Genomic DNA, 21,322 nt, shown 5'->3' with positions numbered 1-21,322 from the left:
GTCATCTCCTCGACGACGATTGGAGCCTCAAGAAGGACCAGTGGTGGGACCTCATCGAATCGATATCCCACAAGTCTAGGTGCGTCATGTGAGTGTCAATAATCCCCTCTCATCTATGCCTACGCATCATCCCCTATCTCCGTTACAAAACCCAAGACTGACGGTGGTGGAACCCGAGAGGCATGCGACACTGGTGCGCTTCATCGATGAGGAGGATTGGTACTTTGACGTGCTCGAGGATTTAGAGAAGGTGATCAACATGCATAAAGGTTTAAACATGAACTAAGAATCTTTCGCAAACCTGATAATGCTATTCGGGGGAGAACTACACGCTTGGACTTTCCAAAATTCCAAGGCGGTGATCCAATGGATTGGGTGTTTCAAGTTGAACAATATTTTGATTGTCAAGGTACAACAGAAGATGCAAAGGTCTAGATGGCAAGCTTTTACCTCCAAGGAATGGCATTGCATTGGTATAGATCGGTTATTCGTGGTGGAGGATTTACCGGATGGGTTGACTTTTGTAGGAGGATTACGCATAGATTTGGGACAGCGGCATATGAAGATTTTGCTGCCACATTAAGTAAGATGGTTCAGAGAACAACCGTATTGGAGTACCAAGCTGAGTTTGAAAGAGTTAGTAGTAGTTGTGAGCCACCTTGACCCGAATCGACATTGATGAGCACATTTATTTCAGGACTGCAGGATGAGATAGAGGCAAATGTTCATACTATTTGTCCTACTACTCTTGAGGAGGCCTTTGAGAAGGCCGTGAGGATGGAGCAAAAGCATAATGCTCTAAAGATGGCAACAAAAACCAATTAGGGCAACCGAGATGGGCGATTTGCACCTAAAACGCCGCTTGGAAATTCTACGGGTTCAAAAACAGTGGCTGTAAGTACTAGACCACGACCACCTTTGAGGCATTCTTCCGATGTTAGAGGAGGAACAAGAGCCCCTGTTCGAACTCTCACACCTGCCTAAGTGGAGGAGCGAAGAGCAAAGGGCCTTTGCTTTTGGTGTGATGAGCATTTCACCCCCGGTCATCGATGTTCTAAACCGATTGAGAGTGTGATGCTCATCGATGGTCTTAAGGAGGATGATGAGGTTGTTGATGATAGAGAGTGTCCAGAGGAGGTCCATGAGGAGGTCGTTGTGGAGGGTGCGGAGGAAGATATCCAAGTTGAAATATCGATGCATGCATATTCGGGTACTTCCGCACCGAGGACGTTACGAGTAGATGGACTCATTAGAAAGCATTGTGTGCACATCCTCATCAATTTGGGGAGTACACACAACTTTCTAGATAAGAGGTTAGTGAGGAGATTGGGTTTGGACGCCGAACCAACCACGAGATTTGACGTTGCTATTGGAGATGGCACGATGCTTAAGGTGGAGAGCTTGTGTCGCCAGGTCGGTATACGACTGCAAGGACACGAAATCATTATGGACTTGTATACATTAGCGCTATGAAGAGCAGACATTGTCCTTAGTACTCAGTGGTTATAGAGTTTGGGACCCGTCACATTTGATTTCCGGAGCATGTGGATGAAATTTAAATAAGAAAACAAAGATGTGCAGCTTGATGGTGTTCGGTCTTCGTTGATTCCTGCGATGCAGCCTATGGTGGGGCTGCCTTGTGCGTATGATTTGGCCTATCTTCTTCAATTATGACCAATAGGAGATGAGCCTCAAATGAGTTCAGGTACTACCATTGAATTGTCTAATTTATTAGATAACTTTTCTGGACTATTTGAGGAGCCACAGGAGTTGCCATCGAGGAGAGCGACGGATCATCGCATAGAGATTGTACCTAGGGTTGCACCAGTGAACGTGAGGCCATATCGGTATCCACATGTGCAAAAAGAAGTTATCTCAAGAATGGTAGCCGAGATGTTGGAGCAAGGCTTCATACAACCAGGTCATAGCTCATACTCATCCCCCGTACTATTGATGCAAAAAAAGGATGGGATATGGCATTTTTGTTTCGACTATCGAGCACTAAACGCTATTACCGTTAAGGATCAATATCCTATTCCGGTTATAGAGGAGCTGCTGGATGAGCTTGCAAGGGCGACTATATTCGGCAAGCTTGACTTGAGAGCCAGGTATCATCAAATTAGAGTTCACCCGACGGATATTCACAAAACTTCATTTCAGACTCCAGACTGGCATTACGAGTTCCGGGTGATGCCTTTTGGTCTCACCAATGCTCTAGCTACCTTTCAAGGCCTCATGAATGATATGTTTTGGCCTCTATTGCGAAGGTATGTCTTGGTATTTTCTGACAACATTTTGGTGTATAGAATGATTGAATTGGAGCATTGGTGGCATTTGGAGGACGTGCTGAATTTATGGGAGAACGTATACACACTCCGGCACAGCAGAGATGGGTCACAAAATTATTGGGGTATGATTATGAAATGCAATACAAGAAAGGAACGGAAAATAGAGTGGCGGATGCACTATCATGCCAACCCGATACCACCGAGCTTGCAGCCTATTCTTCTCCTACCTTTCCCATCCTTGACGAGCTAAGGTATGCATGTACATCTGACCCAGATGTTTTTCGATTATTGCAGGAGGTGATGGATGATCCGAAGCGCCATCCATAGTTGGTGAATCGAGGCGGTTTTTTGCTGAACCGCGGATGCCTTCGGGTGCCCGCAAATGATGGATTGCAGTAGAAATTGTTGGAGCACTTGACCACCGAGCTTGCAGCCTATTCTTCTCCTACCTTTCCCATCCTTGACGAGCTGAGGTATGCATGTACATCTGACCCAGATGTTTTTCGATTATTGCAGGAGGTGATGGATGATCTGAAGCGCCATCCAGAGTTGGTGAATCGAGGCGGTTTTCTGCTGAACTGCGAATGCCTTCGGGTGCCCGCAAATGATGGATTGCAGTAGAAATTGTTGGAGCACTTCCACCAAACTCCAGAGGTTGGTCACGAGGGTGTCTTGAGGACTTATAGGAGGATATCTCAGAGTTACATGTGGCCACGATTGAGGCGGGATGTGAGGAGTTTTGTCCGTGGTTGCGAAGTCTATCAAAGTGCTAAGGTAACCACATTGAAACTAGCCGGATTACTTTAGCCTTTACCTATACCAGACCATGTTTGGGAAGACATTTCTACGAATTTCATAGAGGATCTTCCACTGGTACATGGTTATTTCGTTATCTTTGTGGTGGTTGATAGATTGAACAAGTCTGCGCACTTTTCGAGATTGTCACATCCGTTTTCAGCCAAGTTAGTGGCTGAATTTTTTGTTAGAAATGTTGCTCAGTTACATAGCATGCCATACATGATTGTCTCGAATCGTGATCATATATTTATGAGCGACTTTTGGACGGAGTTTTTCACATTGTAGGGGAATCGATTAAACTTCAATTCGGCCTACCATCCACAGACGGACGGCTAAACCGAGGTGGTCAATTAAGGCATTGAGCAGTACTTGAGGTGCTTTGTTGGAGAGATGCCGAGATGATGGTTGGAGTTCTTAACATGGGCGGAGTGGTCCTACAACACCGCCTATCATAGCAGCATTGGCATGACTCCAATTGAGGTGGTGTGTGGATGCATGGCTCCGACATTACACGCTTATGATCCAATGGCATCGACAGATCGGACGGAGGTGGACTTAGCATTGATAGATGGGGACGCCACATTGAGGAGGTTGCGTGCTCATTTTAAACTTGCTCAAAACTGCATGAAGCAAGTTTATGATCGTAGTCATAGGGAGCAGCAGTTCAACATTGGCAGTTGGGTATTTGTGAGGGTGCAACCGTATCGACAGGTGACTTTGCATCCGATGCGTAACCAAAAGTTAGCTCATCGCTACTTTGGTCTATTTCGAGTGCTATAGCATATTAGTCCGGTTGCATATTGTTTGGAGCGGTCGGAGGGTCGAGAGTGCATCCTGTCTTCCATGTTTCATTGCTAAGGGAGCGGATTGGAGATCATGAGGTCATTGGATCAGTTCTACCGGAGCCATTGGAGGAGACAGAGATCTTAGAGCTAGTTCGTGTACTTGCTAGGCGCCGTCGATGACATGGTACCAGATTGGAGAAGGAGATTCTTGTCGAGTGACTTGGCAAGCCATTCGATGAGGCGACATGGGAGTTGGAGACTGATATCTTGGAGCATTTCCCTGACTTTTCACCTTGAGGGCAAGGTGGGGGAAGTATGATAAGCTGATACACTTAGTTAAGATCTTTTCTTATTGCATTAGTTATTTATTTTTATTAAAATAAAATTTTTGTAAGTCGCGTTCGAACGTAGGTGGAGTTGTGTTCGAATGCCTTTGTGAATTCTTGTAACACACTTATCCCTCACGTCTATAAAATCCTTATAAGTTGTAGATCAAGTAGTTACGAATATAATCCACTTGTTCATAATTTTCTTACTACCGTAGAATATTTGACGAAAATTTTTTCACGGTTGTGCGGACTACTTTTTGTTATAAATTCAAATCTTAAGGGAATTGTTCCATAGCCGACCTTTTGGTACAAGAACCCATCAATTTGGTATCAAAGCTCATCAATTTGGTATCAAAGCCTATCATTTGGTAGCGGACTTATCAATCTGGTATTAGAGCCTATCAAATTGGTATCAGAGCGTACCACATCATCATACTAGACCACCTTGCACGGTCAACACCCAGTAGTACCCAATCTCATCCTCATGCCCAAAGGCGCGAAACATACCATGCCATCCGCTAAGGGTATTAATATCCATCTAGACTAGGCACCCTACTAGCTAATAAAAATACATGAGGATAAATTTTCGCATATACCCTAGCAAATGATATGTGTCAGAATGTCTACTACGCACACAGACTAATTACTTTAGACATAAGGCCATGGGATCGTGAATATATTAAGCGATCAATCATCCACCAAGTGCGTCCGAACCCTCGCGCCCACTCGGATACCTTCACGCTTTCTATCAACTATCATATTAATCAGATTTCATATTTTTTTTCCTAAATGACAGATCATATGCATTTATCCAGTACTATAGCAGATTATGCAACTTAGGAATCTAGGTGATAAGAAAGTCAAGAGAAATATGACACGATGCAATCTCCAATCATATATATATAACATGCATAATCATGCTAGTCTATCACATGCATACTCATGCTAGAGATCATCTTGGCATAAAATCATAACTATATAGTCATCTCTAACCATCTTTATATATCAACAACATATTCATATCCATGATTAGTCTATTCAAACGAATGATAAGTTATGCTCAACTATAATCATCTTTATATATGATTATATAATTATGCTAGATGTCAAAACATGTATGTACATAATATATAATATAACATAATCTGATAAAGGCGTCTAGGAGATAAGACACATCTGATCAAAAGACCCAACACAAGTATCCTCTAAATAAGAGTGGACATGTGTTGATAATTATTGTTGAATGAAGCTGTGTTTAGCCAAATTATTATTTTTGTCTTTATCTTTTACCGTAGTTATTAGATCGTCTTTATCTTTTTAGGAGTAGATAATTATCGTACAAGCATTCCGATCTTTCAAACCCAAGCCACCTTCCTCCACCAACATCCACCCTACTTTACAGCCGTCCACCACCACCCTTGGCTATCCGCCACCCTCCGACAATAGCTGCAACATCAGATATTTACCGTTTTGACCTTGTTCCACTATTTTAACTATAACTTTACATCCGAATCTCTGACTAACTTCATTACAAAGCCATTAGATCGACTTTTGAGGTTACTACCCATCAATATCTCAAGATCATCGTATGAACGGATCATTCCAAATCTAGTTCGAAATATTGGTAATAGAGCAAACGTTCCTTGGATAATAGTTATCATGCAATCCAAGACAAACGAGGAAGGAGCGACCATGGAGGATCAAGAAGTCATCTTCGTTCCTATGGAGTTTCCTTGGCACCCCCTACACCACCAACAACCGTCGACAACGAACCGCGGGCATAGGGGAAGGCATTTTTTAAAGAATTTTCGACTGAATCAAGAGAGAGCTCCAAAATATCGAGAAGGCTCTCCAAGCCTTGACGGCAGCTATCTTGGCTCGTTATGGCCACCCTATGCCGCCCACACCTCCAGTACTACTAGACACGACAAAATTCGACTGGCCACAGCTAAAAAACTCCACTTGTGAGGAAGGTGGAGGGGAGCCCCAAACCGTGGCAACCATGACTCCTCCAGCCATGGAGGTGAACCCCCTACTACTGCAAACCTAGGCCACCACCGCAATAATGGTAGAGCAATCGACAAAGACGGCCCCTAAGTCATCCTCCCCACCTACGGTGGGAGCTAGGGCAAAAAACCATAGCTTCCCATCGATTGCGATGCAACCCCCACTAGCCAATGTGGCCACGTCCAGTCCCTTCCATAAGACCCCCAAAACTGAGCTAGGATGGCAGCAACCATAGTAGAAGGCTAGAAGAGCGCCATCGACGACCCTCTTCGCTACAACAAATGCAACTCGGGGCCATGAGTTCAGCATTCCATCAACCATCGACGGCCACGATCAGCTTCCATTGGGCGATTGCCAGCCCATGGTGGCCACCACAACCATTGGAGATCGCCAAGGGTTGGGGAACTCGCCACGATGCTCCTTGGTCGCCATTGCTTCAACCCAAGCTCGAGTTCGATAATGGGCTTCCACATAGGCCATGACAAACCATCAAGATATAACAAATATAACTAATACAATAATGTCCAACATGTACAATATTTTCTATTATACAAAACATAATAAAATATAATAGAATACAAAAATATACATTGATACAACTAAATTTCTAGATAGACCTTACTCCGAATTAGTGATACAAAGTAAAGAGTAAATTATGTATTGGATAATATGAATTAGAATGAAGTATCATGCTATGAATGAGCATATAAGGTTATCCTCGATAATATTAGATGTATAGTAGATATCATGTTATGATTGATCAAGAATACAACTCTTAATAATATATAAATAAATTTTTATGTCATACTATCATCGTAACATTCTCAGATATAATACATATGATGCATGCTAATCATGACCATATTATGATATCAAATGCAATCATATCTGAAGCATGATAACTACTCAATAATCTTATATCTCAAATGATAATAGAGTTATATACAATTTTTAGTAGCATAATCATCACCATCATCTCGGTATAACATTATCATATTAGACCACCGTACATAGTCAACACCTGGTACCCGATCTTATTATCATGCTCGAAGGCTCAAAGCATACCCTGCCATCTATAAAGGGTATCTCAATCATAATCATACCCTATCATTCGCTAAGGGTATAAATATCCATCCAAACTAGGCACCCTACTAGCTAATAGAAATACATGAGGATAATACATCATATATACCTTAGCGAACGACGTATGTCGAAATATCTACTGCACACACAGACTAACAACCTAAGATGTAAGATCATAGGATCGTGAACATATAAAGCAATCAATCATCTACCAAGTGCGTCTTAACCCTCGCGCCCACTTTGGTATCTTCACGTTTTCTATTAACTATCATATAAGTTAGATTTTATGCTTTCCTTTTAAATAACAGATCATATGCATTTATCCAGTACAATAACAAATCATGCAACTTAAAAAATTTAGTTGGTAAGAAAGTTAAGAGAAATAGGATACGATGCAATCTCCAATCATATATATATCGCATGCATAATATGCTAGTATATCACATGCATAATATGCTAGTCTATCACATGCACAATCTGCTATTCTATCACATGCATAATTATGCTAGTCTATCACATGCATAATCATGTTAGTCTATCATATGCATACTCATGCTAGAGATCATCTCAACATAAATTCATAACTATATAGTCTTCTCTAATCATCTCTATAAATCAATAGAATATTTATATCCAAGATTAGTCTAATCAAATGAATAATAAAATATATTCAAGTGTAATCATCTTTATATCAGATTATATAATCGTGCTAGAGGCCAAAACATGCTTGTACATAATATATAATAGTATAACCTAATTTGAGAAAGGCATTTAGGGGACTCACATCTTATCAAAAGACCCAACACACTTATCCCTCACATCTATCAATCAGTCGTTAATTTATCACTAGTAAGGTTGATGAAGTCTCAAATAAGGAGTTCGATATCTAAAATATTTAGGTAGCATGAAATTAATCATTTACCCAATTAGAATCCGTTCGTGTAAAATATGATGGTTCATTAGGTTTTTGAGTTACTAATTGTCTTCATTAACTAGTTAGATTTACATTATAGATAAACTTTTCATGTTATAAGTATACTATTATTATTAAAATACTAGTGATGAAATAAGATTAAAAATTGTTACTCTTTTATTTTTATAGAAATAGTCTAAATATGTAATTATAAAATAAAAGATTAAATATGTCTAATTATCAATATAATTATAAGTGTAGACAGAAATATAATTACAACTAATTTATGATTCTTAATGTTTCTTAACTAATTAGAAACTACATAGTCTTTACTTAATTATATAACATAAGAAAGAAATAAATAAATAAGCCTATTGTCTTATTCTATAAAAAATAATATAAATAAACCGATAGAATTACATACTGTATATATTCTATCACATACTATATATATATATATATATATTAGGTTATATTTATAAATCTCCTAACTATAATTAATGAAGCTAAGTATTGATCTATTATATGCAAGTACTAGTATATGTAAGTAATAGGTATATTTAGGTGTTTATAATATAATTAATCATTAATTCGGCTAATTTTAATTAGCTAATAATTATATTATCGAATATATATATATATATTTATATATCAATATAATTAACTACCTAATTAAACTAATTACATTAACTAATATAAAATACTAAATTAAAAGGAAAAAAGAAAGAAAAAACCCACTGTCACAATGTTGGGCACCCAAGCCCAACCCTACTCAACGTGAGAAGAATTTGCCGACGCCATTTGCATTCAGTTTGGACCTTCTAGATACGAAGACTTTCAAGCCTCCCTCACTAAGTTGACCCAAAAGACTATAGTGAGGGCGTACTAAGAGGAGTTCCTACGTGTGAGCAATAGAGTATGGGGCTGGACAGATTCCCAACTCAAGAGCACATTCATTAGCAGCCTTCGGCGGGACATCCAAGCCGAGATGAAAGCGATCAGACTAGCTACCCTTCTTGAAGCTTTCTCTACTGCCCAGGTGATGGAGGAAAAGCTAAGAGTGCTTTGGAACACATCAAGGAGTAGTCGGATAGAACATGAGGCGAAGGATGCACACTGGTAGTCCATAATCGCACTCATCGTGCCGATTGGCCTATCACGTACAGCAGGTGTTTGCCCCCTTCCATGGTCAATTTCAAAGATTAGGGTACCTTCGAGAGATCTTATTCAATGACTCACACAAGCTCAAGTGGAAGATAGAAGAGCAAAGGGGCTTTTTTTATTGTGATGAAAGATACACGCCGGACACAAATGTGCTCGACCAATGGTAACGGTGATGGTGGTAGATGATGTGGATGCAGATGATGTTGCTGAACGAAAGGAGGTTTTAGATGAAGAAATTAATGTGATCCGGGTCAGATGGGATCACATCATAGGGACATTGGGCTCGATGAATCGAGTCAACTTATCTTATTTATTCTGCTTATATAGTTTAGTTAGAGTCTAAGTATGTTAGAGTTTATATAAATAGCTAAGTTCGTTAACTTATGCGTAGTTTCAGAAAAATATTCTGCAGATATTCATCAGTTGATAGAATATTATGAAAGTACTTGAAGAAGATTGAAGACGTCCTAATCTACAACTTTTGTATTTAAGGTTTCTCCAGATTAGAACTCTATCTATGGCATAATGAAGAAATATTTTGAGAAGGATAAAGAATGCTGATTTAGCTAAGTCATGTTTATTTCTAGGTCATGTTTATCTTTAATATAAATATAATGCTCTCGCCCGGCACGGGCACGTGCACGCCCACGCGCCCACATGGCACGCGCGGCTCACGCCGACAGGATGGGCGAGGCCCGTCATGCACATATATACTCCTATGCACATATAATCTAACACCAAATAAATCATACTATCAACCAAATAAACCTGTTAACATATGAATATCCAAGTCCACAATAATAACACTAGACCATATATAATCTAGTAGGACCCAACAGACCATAACAAACCATCAAGATACAACTAAACAACTGATATACGAGTACACTATAATTTGACATGTATTATACAAATCATCGTCTATACAATGAAGTATAAATATCAAATTATGGTACAACTTAATATCTGGTTAAACTATCTTCTATATCATCTCACGTCTATAGCTCACCTCATCTTTGCTCTAAAATATCTCCTAAGGGTATCTCAAGTTGCTATCATGTATCATAATATCTAAGGAGTTAGAAAAGAAACAAAGAGAGAGTTATGAGCAAAAAGCTCAGTGAATAGACCTTACCCCGAATTAGGGATGCCAAACAAAGAGTAAATCATGTATTGAATAATATGAATTAGAAAGCAGCATGATGCTATGTATGAGTATGTATATATATATCCTCAATGACATATATATAAATGGAATCAATTCTCATGAATGAGCATATTATATCCTCAACCAAAAATATATCTCATGATAAAATTACAATATAACATCATCGAATATAACAACATACAATGTATAACAATCATGATCCAATAATACTAGTCACATTAATGATGATGCATGGTGCATGCTAACTACTAGATAATCATATATATCAGAGCCAGATATAATCCACATATCTTTCACTTTCACAATCATCAATCTCAACTCTGAATATCATCCATCATGCTAGACTATGGTACCCGGCCCCAAACTCGATACACATCATGCCACAAGCTCAGAACATACCCTATCATACGCTAAGAATATCTTTAGAGATAAATCATACCCTGCTATACACTAAGGGTATCTTAGAAGAAAATAATCATACCCTGTCATACGCTAAGGGTATATCAATAATAGTTGTACCCTGTCATACGCTAAGAGACAACCATCAGTCATCACCATACTCTGCCATATGCTAAGAGTATGTCCAGTACCAGTCCGGACCAGATACCATTCCGGCCATCATATCATATCACATATATATATATATATTTATGATTTCCTATACATGATAGATCATATGTATATATTCAGTACTCCAACAGATCATGCAACTCAGGAATTTAGGTGGTAAAGAAGCCAAGAGAAAAATGATGTAATGCAGATTCCAATCATGTATCTAATACATGCATACTCCTGCTAGTCTATCACATTCACATTTATACTAGAGATCATCTCGGTATAAAATCATAACAATATAATCATCTCCAATCATCTCTATATATCACCAATGTACTCATATCCTAGATCAGCCTATTCAAATGCATGATAACATATGCTTAACGGAAAATTATCTCTATATAAAGTCATATAATCATGCTGGAGGCTAAAATATGCATGTACATAATATATAATATATTATAATTTGAAACAGGCATCTACGGGATAAGACTACTCACATCTTATTAGAAGACTCAACACATGTATCCCTCAGGTCCATCAATCAACCGCCACTCATCACTAGTGAGATCCCCAGGGTCTCAAATAAAGGGGTTCAGAATATGAAAATGTTTAAGTAACATAAATTTAGTTGTTTATTCGATTATAATCCGTTCGACTAAAATATAATATTTTATTAGGTTTAAAATTGATTAGATTCATAGGATAAATTTAATTGTGATAATATTAATATGCTATTACTATAATTTATATTTATTTAATAAGAATCCTAGTTTGCTAATTATAAAATAAGTAATAAGTATATAGTAATTTATCTCCTTTCTATAAATAACCAAAGACGACTATATATATGTGATTTAATAAAAATATAATTATAAATAATATTATTAATAATTATTTTGTAATACTTACTCTTATTTACCTAATCATAAATTATACGCAAAATAATCATTATCCTATTATACAAAAATAATATGCAAGTCTAGTATTCCATTTTATACAAACTATTAGACAATAATAATATACTAAAATTAGTCATATAAAATATAAATTAAATATAAATATAAGATTATTATCAATAAGACTACGTATATTAAACTAATAAATAAATTATAATTGTAATTAATAAATTAATAAATTTATAGGCACTATTTATAATTGTAATTAATAAATTATTATACTAAAATACTTAGTAAATTTATATTAGTGAGTATAAATTATCAAAATAATTAATTATCTAAATAGACTAATTTACCTAATGTTAGAAAATAATTATAAAAAATATTAATCCTGTCTGCTACAGTGCTAGGCCGAACCCAGCACTATTGCAGCAAGAGGAGGAGGGATTGAGAATGGAGAAGAAGAAGAAAGGAAGAAGAAGAAGAGAAAGAAAGAAAGAAAAAAAGAAGAAGAAGAAGAAGAAGAAGAAGAAGAAGAAGAAGAAGGAGAAGGGAGGAGGGCGCAGACTCGGGTCGACAGGGAGGGCACCGGCCGCTGCTAGCCAGCTAGCGGCCGGCCTCTCATCGGCGGCTCGGCTCTAGCGAACCCGAGTTAAGGAGGAAGAAAGAGAGAGAGAAAAGAAAAGAGAAGAAGAGAGAGAAAGAGAGAGAGCTCACCAACGTGGCGGTTCCAGGGGTTGTGGTAGCGGGCTAGAGCCGACAATGAGGAGAGAAAGAGAGTGAGAGAGAGTAGAGTGAGAGGGTGATCGAGAGAGAGAGAGAAAGGGAGGGAGAGAGGGGGGGAGAGAGAGATTTATAAAGGGGAAGAGAAAGGTGGTGGGGACGTTGGTGTTGCAACTGCGGCACCGGCGGACCCACTAGAGTTAGCTGGCCCGGCCTGGTTGGCCGGGCCAGCGATTGGGAGTGTGTGGCACTCCCAGCCCACGCTAGCCCTATGGCCGGCCACGTCGTGCCATGCAATATTTTTTATTTTTTTTAAGATAGGTTGTTACAAGAAACCCTTACGGCAAGCCTAGTTAAGCTATATAAGCCACTAAGACAAGTTCAATTAAGTCATGTAAACCTATAAGGTAAGTTTAATTAAGTCATGTAAGTCTTTGAGACAAGTCCCAGTTTGAGTCGTATAAGCTTTTAGGGCTAAGTTTGAGTAGGATTTATTATACCCGACCTCTATATATAGAGGGGCTAGGCTTTATTCATCCAAGCATCCAAGCATTGAGAATTAATTGAGTTTAGTTTTTCTTACTCTCGTATTTACCATTTTTATCATAGCCATTAGATTGTCTTTATTTTCCTAGGAGTATATCTAAATTAGAAACCCAAATTCTACCTCCAACCCATAGCTACCATCACCTCCAGCAGCTATTTTACTGAACGGCCGTCTGTCACCCTCCGACGACCACCGCAACGTCAGATATTTACCATTTTGCCCCATTCTGACCTTGCTCCACTATTTTAATTATATCTTTTTATCTAGATCTCCAATTGTCATGAAACTAGAGTTAAGCTATTAAATCCTATCTCGTGAGGCTACAACCACCTAAATTTTCATAATTTTATTACATTCTGATCGGTCCATATCTGGTCCATAATAGAGATTGTTGTTTATCTCCACCTCCACCGAAACTTTGCCCATTTTTGCCCTAGTTGAAGTCAGAATCTGCGAAGGGCATGAATATCAAAAACATAGATTAGGAAGATAATGAACGAATCTATCTAGTTTTATAATTTTTTGACTATGGAAGAATATTTTACGAATATTTTCCTCCGACTGCGTGGACTGTTTTCCTCCATCCGAACTTGATCGGGTAGCTGAGGCTCATTCCATAACAAAGATAGCTATTGAGATTGTCCATAATAGGTTGGTGCATAAAGAAGGCAGTAGTGAGAAGTTATAAAACTATAATGTATAATTGGGGTATCATTATAGTATTTATGGTGTAATATACTCAACGATGATTTATTGTTATTACAGTTAGGTTATGCTGTTGTGTTGTTATGATTTATCGTTTTATGTTAGTGATGATTTATGTTGCAATATACTCAGTGATGATTTTAGTATTTTCTTGTAGAAATTAATGCAAATTTTTAGAAGATGAATATATTCATTTTGTTAAATAGATGTAGATATATTAATTTGAGATATGATATTGTGTTATTCTTTAATTTTTTGTTGTTAAGAAAACGGTGCAAATTTCTTTAATATATTTTGTCAATCTGCAGTGCATTAATTTATGAAAGATGGGTGCTATATCTTAATTTTTTATTATTTATATTTAATTTTTTAAAAATGAGTAGAGTTGGTTTGTTAAATAGATGCAGAAATAGAGGTTTAGTTATACAATTAGATAATTCAAGAAAGATATGTGTCCATTATTATTTTTTTTGGAGAGGGTGAAAATAATACAAAATGATCGTCGACGGGGTCAAAACATAATTAACGCTTTGTTTTATGATTATTGTTATATGGAGAGAGAAAAAAAATTAAGGGTTAATAAGTTATTTTTTTTAAAGAATATTTGTAAAGGTTGGATTGTTCTTTGATATTTACACAAATCAGCAATTTATACACAATGCACGTACGAAACGGCAGAGCCCGACCTACTCAGCCCTATTCTCAGTCCATTTAGGCCCAGTTCTCAATACCCAACAAGAAATTAGGGTTTCCAAGTGCAATGTCATAATCTCAACCGTTGAATGGTACGCTCTCGTATCTGAGCCGTCACTAACTATCAGTCTCCCGCCTATATAACTCCTATCCCCCTTGATGATCTACTCAGCCTCCCTCCGCTCTCTCCCTCCCTCACCCCGCCCCATCCTGATAGCGGAGGTAGTTTAATTCTTTTTCCACTTTTTTCTGTTTTCTTTTCACTAATCTCTGAATATGCTTCTTAATCTGGTCGACAGGCTTATCTCTTGCCCGATCGACTCGTTCCCTTGAAGCTATACTAAGATTAGTTTTTGTCGATCGTTATTCTCTCTTATACTCGCCGTTGTGGATTGTCATCATAGGCATGCATATCTGCAGAGGAAAGGGAGATCGATTACAATTGTTTTGTAGTTAGTTGGTCTCAATGTCTCATGGACAACGATGATGATCCTACAGACCTGTAATGATTAGTGCGGACATGATCGCATAATCAAAGAACATCTAAGGGACTGAGTTGTTTGTTTCTTGTACCATTTATCTCAGTTCACTTGGGTAAATTCATTTCTTTATTTGTTGGTGGCATTATACCAAATGATTTATAACATTTGTTGTTTACTGACTATTAGTTGTAATGCTTCATTATTTTGATTTGGCTCTTCTAAATTCGTTACGTTTTGAGCCATTGATAAGTGAAGCAAGAAAAAGCGGACGGTGGTTCCCCTCGCTATCCAGTGCTGGTACTCTTTGTAGTATTTGGACGTTGGGGAACTACATTTATGTACTAGTTTGTAAGCAATATCAGAGTTCTCATTTATTCCTTATTTGTTTTTAACGTAAATGATTTCAGTTTCTAATATATGATTGCCGAGTGAATTAATGGCGTTTCTTTTTCCTTTTGGGTTTACGAATTTTCTGTAAAATTTGGAAAAGTGGGTCGCACTAATCACTCCGTTATGTTGTATTTTGGTCACAACTTATTTTAAAATTTAAATATAAGATTAGATGTGCATTGAAATTGATGTTTTAGTCGCGTTTTTTAAATACAGTGACGTATTTAAAATTTAAAAATTCATTTGACATAATATTTGGAAGAGACTTTATTTTCGATTGAGTTGCGGAACGGCGAACGAAGTGTTCATGAGAATTTCGTACATTGATATCTTTGTCTTAATAACTAAAACAGTACATAGTTTCCTCAAATCATATTAATATAATGGAATTCAAGAGGAGTTTATGCATGAGTTTAATATAATGGAATTCATTTAAAAAATTAATATATCTTTTTAAGAATTTCAAATGAGGTTGAGTTGAGTAAAGGTCGAGATTGCTCCAAATATTTTATTCTTAGAAATTTTGGGATTACAACAGGTTTATATTTTTTTGTTTAAAGAAAAGGAATAGAATAGAATAATTAGGAGCGATTCCTTGCGCGCCGCATAAGACAGTGGTCAAAAACCGAACTTGAAAAAGTTTCATGTTTGTTTGCTAACCAATTGGCTCCACACTCCACAGAAACATGCAAAATTTAAATTTAGAGAGATTGTAAAAGATCAAAAAATTTCATCAAGCTTCCCTAACCGCTCATGCTTAAGCTTCAAAGATGGACATAAGCATAAGCTTCAAGGATGGACATAAATTTCTTACACATGGGTTTTATTAGGCCACTAGGCGATAAACCCAGCACCTTCACTGGTCAGTTTTTACTTTGATCCACTTGGATAGGGATGCTGACCAAAAATATTAGGATGGTTGAGCTTTGGAGGACCCGGTTGGTATGCAGTGCACCGGGCTCCATATATATTATAAAATAATATAATATATTTTATTATATTAGTTAATTTAAATTGCTTAATAGATCATCTTAGCATTATTATTTTTTATTAAAAAATATATGGTTAGAAAATTCACATCGAGATCTTTAACATAAGATTATTATTCAATAATTTTAGAAGTAATTTTAAATTACTAATTTTTTAATTAAATGCATCGAAATTATATTACACAAAATAAATATCAAAATAAGCATTACATGTCATTAACTAAAAATATCAAAATTATATTACCTAAAATAAGTAGAAATTAACTAAACATAATAAAAACAAATATATGTTTAATATTCTGGTAAGTCATCTCCGTAGCCACCGGTTTTGGTTCCGTAGCCATCGGTTCTAATTCACCTTCTCTTTCTTGACTGTGTCCACCTTCTTGCGATGAACCTCTGACTTGAAAATAAATATTGATTCTTCTACAAATTTCTTATCTTTTTCTTTGAAAGAAAGCACGTTCATTTGGATCTATAATTTTATTTAAATCAATTAAGATCTCTATGTCCTCGCGATCACGATCAATATTCAATTGTATAGCTTGTAGCTCTAACTTTTTTTTTAATTTTCTAATTTAACCATCATCATTTATTGAATATAATTTTGAGTAATTATATTTTAGGATACATAATTTATTAGACTCATTTTTATAAATAATAAAAAAATTTAAATTTAAATTAACTCAAAAAAAATTTAATATTAGACTCATTTTTATAAATAATAAAAAAATTAAAATTAAAATTAACTCAAAAGTAATTTAATATTAGACTCATTTTAAAGGTCTCGACGAGACCTTTCCAATGGTATTATTTTTGTTAAAAACCGATTAGTAAAACTAATTATATACTTAGCTTAACTAACTAAATTATTTAACAAAGAATACAAATGGAATTAAAATTATTGAATATAACACTTATTGGGCAATTTTGGTATTTTCAAAAAGTTGATATGACAAATGGAGCCCGGCTCCATTTTCATGGTGGAGCCCCCACTATTCATGGCTCCAAATTTGGAGCCCCATATAGAGCCCGGTTGGAGTTCCACCGGGCTCCAAATTTGGAGTTTTGGAGCCCGGTTGGAGATTCTCTAAGTGAACTTCGATTCCAAATCTTAGCGGGGAAATCCTTAAGATTATTGAAAATGCAGTCATTGCGCACTAGAATAACTAGTGAATCGTCTCAACTAAGGCTAGGAAGAATATTTTCTTATTAGTGGGCGAAGAATAACTATGTGACAACAAGCCTCTAAGTTAAATCTAGCTAGGGCTAAATCCTACAGTTGATAAGCAAAAGTGCAATTGTAGAAGAGGGGAAATTCAAAAGCCCACAGTTTTGGCAGGCCATAATAGAACTAATATGCAGCTGAGCAAGCTTCATGAGAGAAACACTTTAATTTATGTCCACAACAAGATCCATGGCCGAAAGAAAGGAAGAAGAGGACCACATAGGAGAAACTCCTCAAAGAATTTGAGTGGACACACCTCCACCAAGGTTGATACGTGATGCGAGAAAGTGATTCCGTCACCATCTATCGAAGCGCTAACGGTCTAGATCCCTGATCTCAAACATCTCATCCTCAACCTTATCGTAAGCATTGATGAGAATACCATGTACTTGAGGCGGATGAGTGAGGCAGAATTCGTTTGTTGGAGGGGCTTGAAAGGTTAAACTTGGAGAGCTCTACCCAATGAACGATCCCAAATCCTCAACGAGACACTATCGATATACCTCCAAGACATGAGGGCTTGCTGCTCCAAGACACTATCGATAATCTTGGAGGTCTTGGAGGATATTCTTGATGCCTCCTAGCTAGGTCTTGGAGGATATTCTTGATGCCTCCTAGCCTCTGGACGATGCTCCAAGACGTTATATGCTTGATGCCTCCTAGCCTCTGGACGATGCTCCAAGACATTAGGGGTTGCTGCTCCAAGACACTATCGATAATTATATCGATAAAACGAGGTGAACACAAGAAAATTTTAGCACTGAAATTTATCGATGTTTTAGTACCTCCGGATATGAGGATTACTATGCCTTGCTTAGGGGTGTAAACGCCACTTAGGCTTGGCTCGAAATTACTTTCGAGCCATACCTTTACATGCTAACCAAACAATTCAAAAATGACAATTATTAACCCTAAAATAATAGATTTTCGCCGACCGCATTCGTACATTTTGCGTTCTCTATATGTGCGAACGCGATGCAGGCGTTCGCAGGCACGTTCGAACGCACATTTCACACTCTCTGTATGTGTGAACCTGATGTAGGCGTTTACAAGCGTGTTCGAACGCACTCCACCCGCGTTCGAATGCGACATACAAAAAACTTATTTCTCTATGAATTAAAAACTAAAACAAGAATAAAAGACACCCCTAAAGTGTATCCATGCTCGAGATGACATCGGTGCAGTTCGAATTGTATTAATCCACCACGTTTCCGCAACCTTATCCTTAAGGTTTGAAATTAGGGAAGCGATCAATGAACTCTGACTCAAGCTCCTCCATGATTTGATCCTCTGCAGTGGTTCCCCACATATCTAAAAATAGAAGAAAGGTTGGTGCTGAAAAGGAGACGAGCTCACTTGTGTCCGGTTGGCACGAAAGGGCATCGGCCGCTCGGTTCTCGATCCCCTTTTTATAGACTAGCTCGTAATCATACCCAAGGAGTTTCATAACCCACCATTGCTGTGCTGGGGTGTGCACATGTTGCTCCATGAAGTAGGGTAAGCTACACTGGTCCGTTCGGATAATAAACCGTTGGCCAATTAAGTAGGGTCGCCATTTGGTGACGGCGTGTAGAATTGCCAGCATTTTGCGTTCGTAGGTGGATAGCTGTCGTGACTGGTTCGACAATGCCTTGCTCATATAAGCCACGGGCCTGCCCTCTTACATTAATACAGTTCCAATGCCTTCACCCGAAGCGTCGCATTCCACCACGAAGGGCTTGCTAAAATCCGGCAGAGCCAAAACCGGTGCGGTAGACATATGTAACGCCCCCGCCCGACATTGGGACGTGCACGCCTATGCCCATGTGCCCACGTGCCCACACGGCACGCGCGACGCACACAACAGGACGGGCAGGGCCCGTCACGCACAAATACAGTCCTGTGCACATATAATCATGACATCATCAAATAATGCATGTTAACATATTCATACTCATATAATCCAACACTAAATGAATCATATTATCAACCAAATAAATCGGTTAATATATGAATATCCAAGTCCAGAATAATATACACTAGACCACTACCTAATCTGGTAGAACCCACATAGGCCACAACAAACCATCAAGATATAACTAAACAACTGAGACACGAGTACACTATAATTTGTCATGTACTATATAAATTATCATCTATATAATGAAGTACAAATATCAAATACTTGTATAACTCAAATTTTGTATAAACTATCATCTACACTGTCTCGCATCTATAGCTCACCTCATCAATGATCTAAAATATCATCTCAAGACATCTCAAGTTGCTATCACGTAGCATAGTATCTGGAGGGTTAGAAAAAAAAATAGAGAGAGTCATGAGCAAAAGGCTTAGTGAATAGACCTTATCCCGAATCAGTGATGCCAAACAGAGAGTAAATCATATACTGGATAATATGAATCAGAAAGCAGCATGATGCCATGTATGAATATGTATATATGTATCCTCAATGACATATATATATAAATAAAATCAATTCTCATGAATGAGCATATTATATCCTCAACCAAAAATATATCTCATGATGAAATTACCATATAACATCACCGAATATAACAACATATCATGTATAACAATCATGATCCAATGATACTAGTTACATCAATGATGATGCATGATGCATGCCAACCACTAGATAATCGTTTATGTCAGAGCCGGATAATCGACATATCTCTCACTGTCACAATTATTCGTCTCAACTCTGAATATCATTCACCATACTGGACTACGGTACCTAGCTCCAAACTTGATACTCATCATGCCACAAGCTCAAACCATATCCTATTATACGCTAAGAGTATCTCTGTAGAAAAATCATACCCTGCCATATACTAAGGATATCTCTGAAGATAAATCATACCCTGCCATATGCTAAGGGTATCTAAGAAGAAAGTAATCATACCCTGCCATACACTAAGGGTATATTAATAATAGTTGTACCATGTTATACGCTAAGAGTACAACCATCAGTCATCACCATACTCTACCATACGCTAAGAGTATGTTCAGTACTAGTCTGGACCAGATACCGTTCCAGCCATCACATCATATCACATCACATCAGATACACATGTACTTTTATGATATTCTATAGATGATAAATCATATGCATATATCCAGTACTACAACAGATCATACAACTTAGAAATTTAGGTGGTAAAGAAGCCAATAGAAAAAAATGATGCAGACTCCAACCATGTATCTAACACATGCATACTCCTACTAGCCTATCACATGCACACTCATGATAGAGATCATCTTGACATAAAACCATAACAGTATAATCATCTCCAATCATCTTTATATATCATCGATGTACATATATCCCAGATCAGCCTAATCAAATGCATGATAAAATATGTTTGATTGAAATCATCTCTATATAAAGTTATATAATCATGCTGGAGGCCAAAATATGCATGTATATAATATATAATATATCATAATTTGAGAAAAACGTCTAGGAGATAAGACTACTCACCTTTGATTAGAAAACCCAACACACGTATATCCCTCACGTCTATCAATCAACCGTCACACATCACTAGCAAGGTCCACAGGGTATCAAATAAGGAG

General features: G+C 37.5%; 1 long non-coding RNA gene and 2 other non-coding genes across 3 annotated transcripts; all 3 read left to right on the top strand.

Moving 5' to 3' along the window:
• The first annotated feature begins 14,827 nt into the window (after positions 1–14,827).
• Positions 14,828–15,531, top strand: LOC140795185 (uncharacterized). The gene is made up of 2 exons (XR_012110258.1): positions 14,828–14,879; positions 14,957–15,531. It is a non-coding gene; the product is annotated as an uncharacterized lncRNA (long non-coding RNA).
• Positions 15,134–15,218, top strand: LOC140780806 (small nucleolar RNA SNORD25). Its single transcript, XR_012107569.1, has one exon. It is a non-coding gene; the product is annotated as a small nucleolar RNA SNORD25 (small nucleolar RNA).
• On the top strand, positions 15,330–15,475 carry LOC140780819 (small nucleolar RNA snoR136). Its single transcript, XR_012107581.1, has one exon. It is a non-coding gene; the product is annotated as a small nucleolar RNA snoR136 (small nucleolar RNA).
• Positions 15,532–21,322: the final 5,791 nt, after the last annotated feature.

This window comes from Typha latifolia, chromosome 1, assembly GCF_019914945.1.
Source record: "Typha latifolia isolate L0001 chromosome 1, TyphaL0001v2, whole genome shotgun sequence".
NCBI lineage: Eukaryota > Viridiplantae > Streptophyta > Magnoliopsida > Poales > Typhaceae > Typha > Typha latifolia.
The sequence above is the reverse complement of the archived record's forward strand: the minus strand, read 5'-3'. Positions and strand labels throughout refer to the sequence as shown.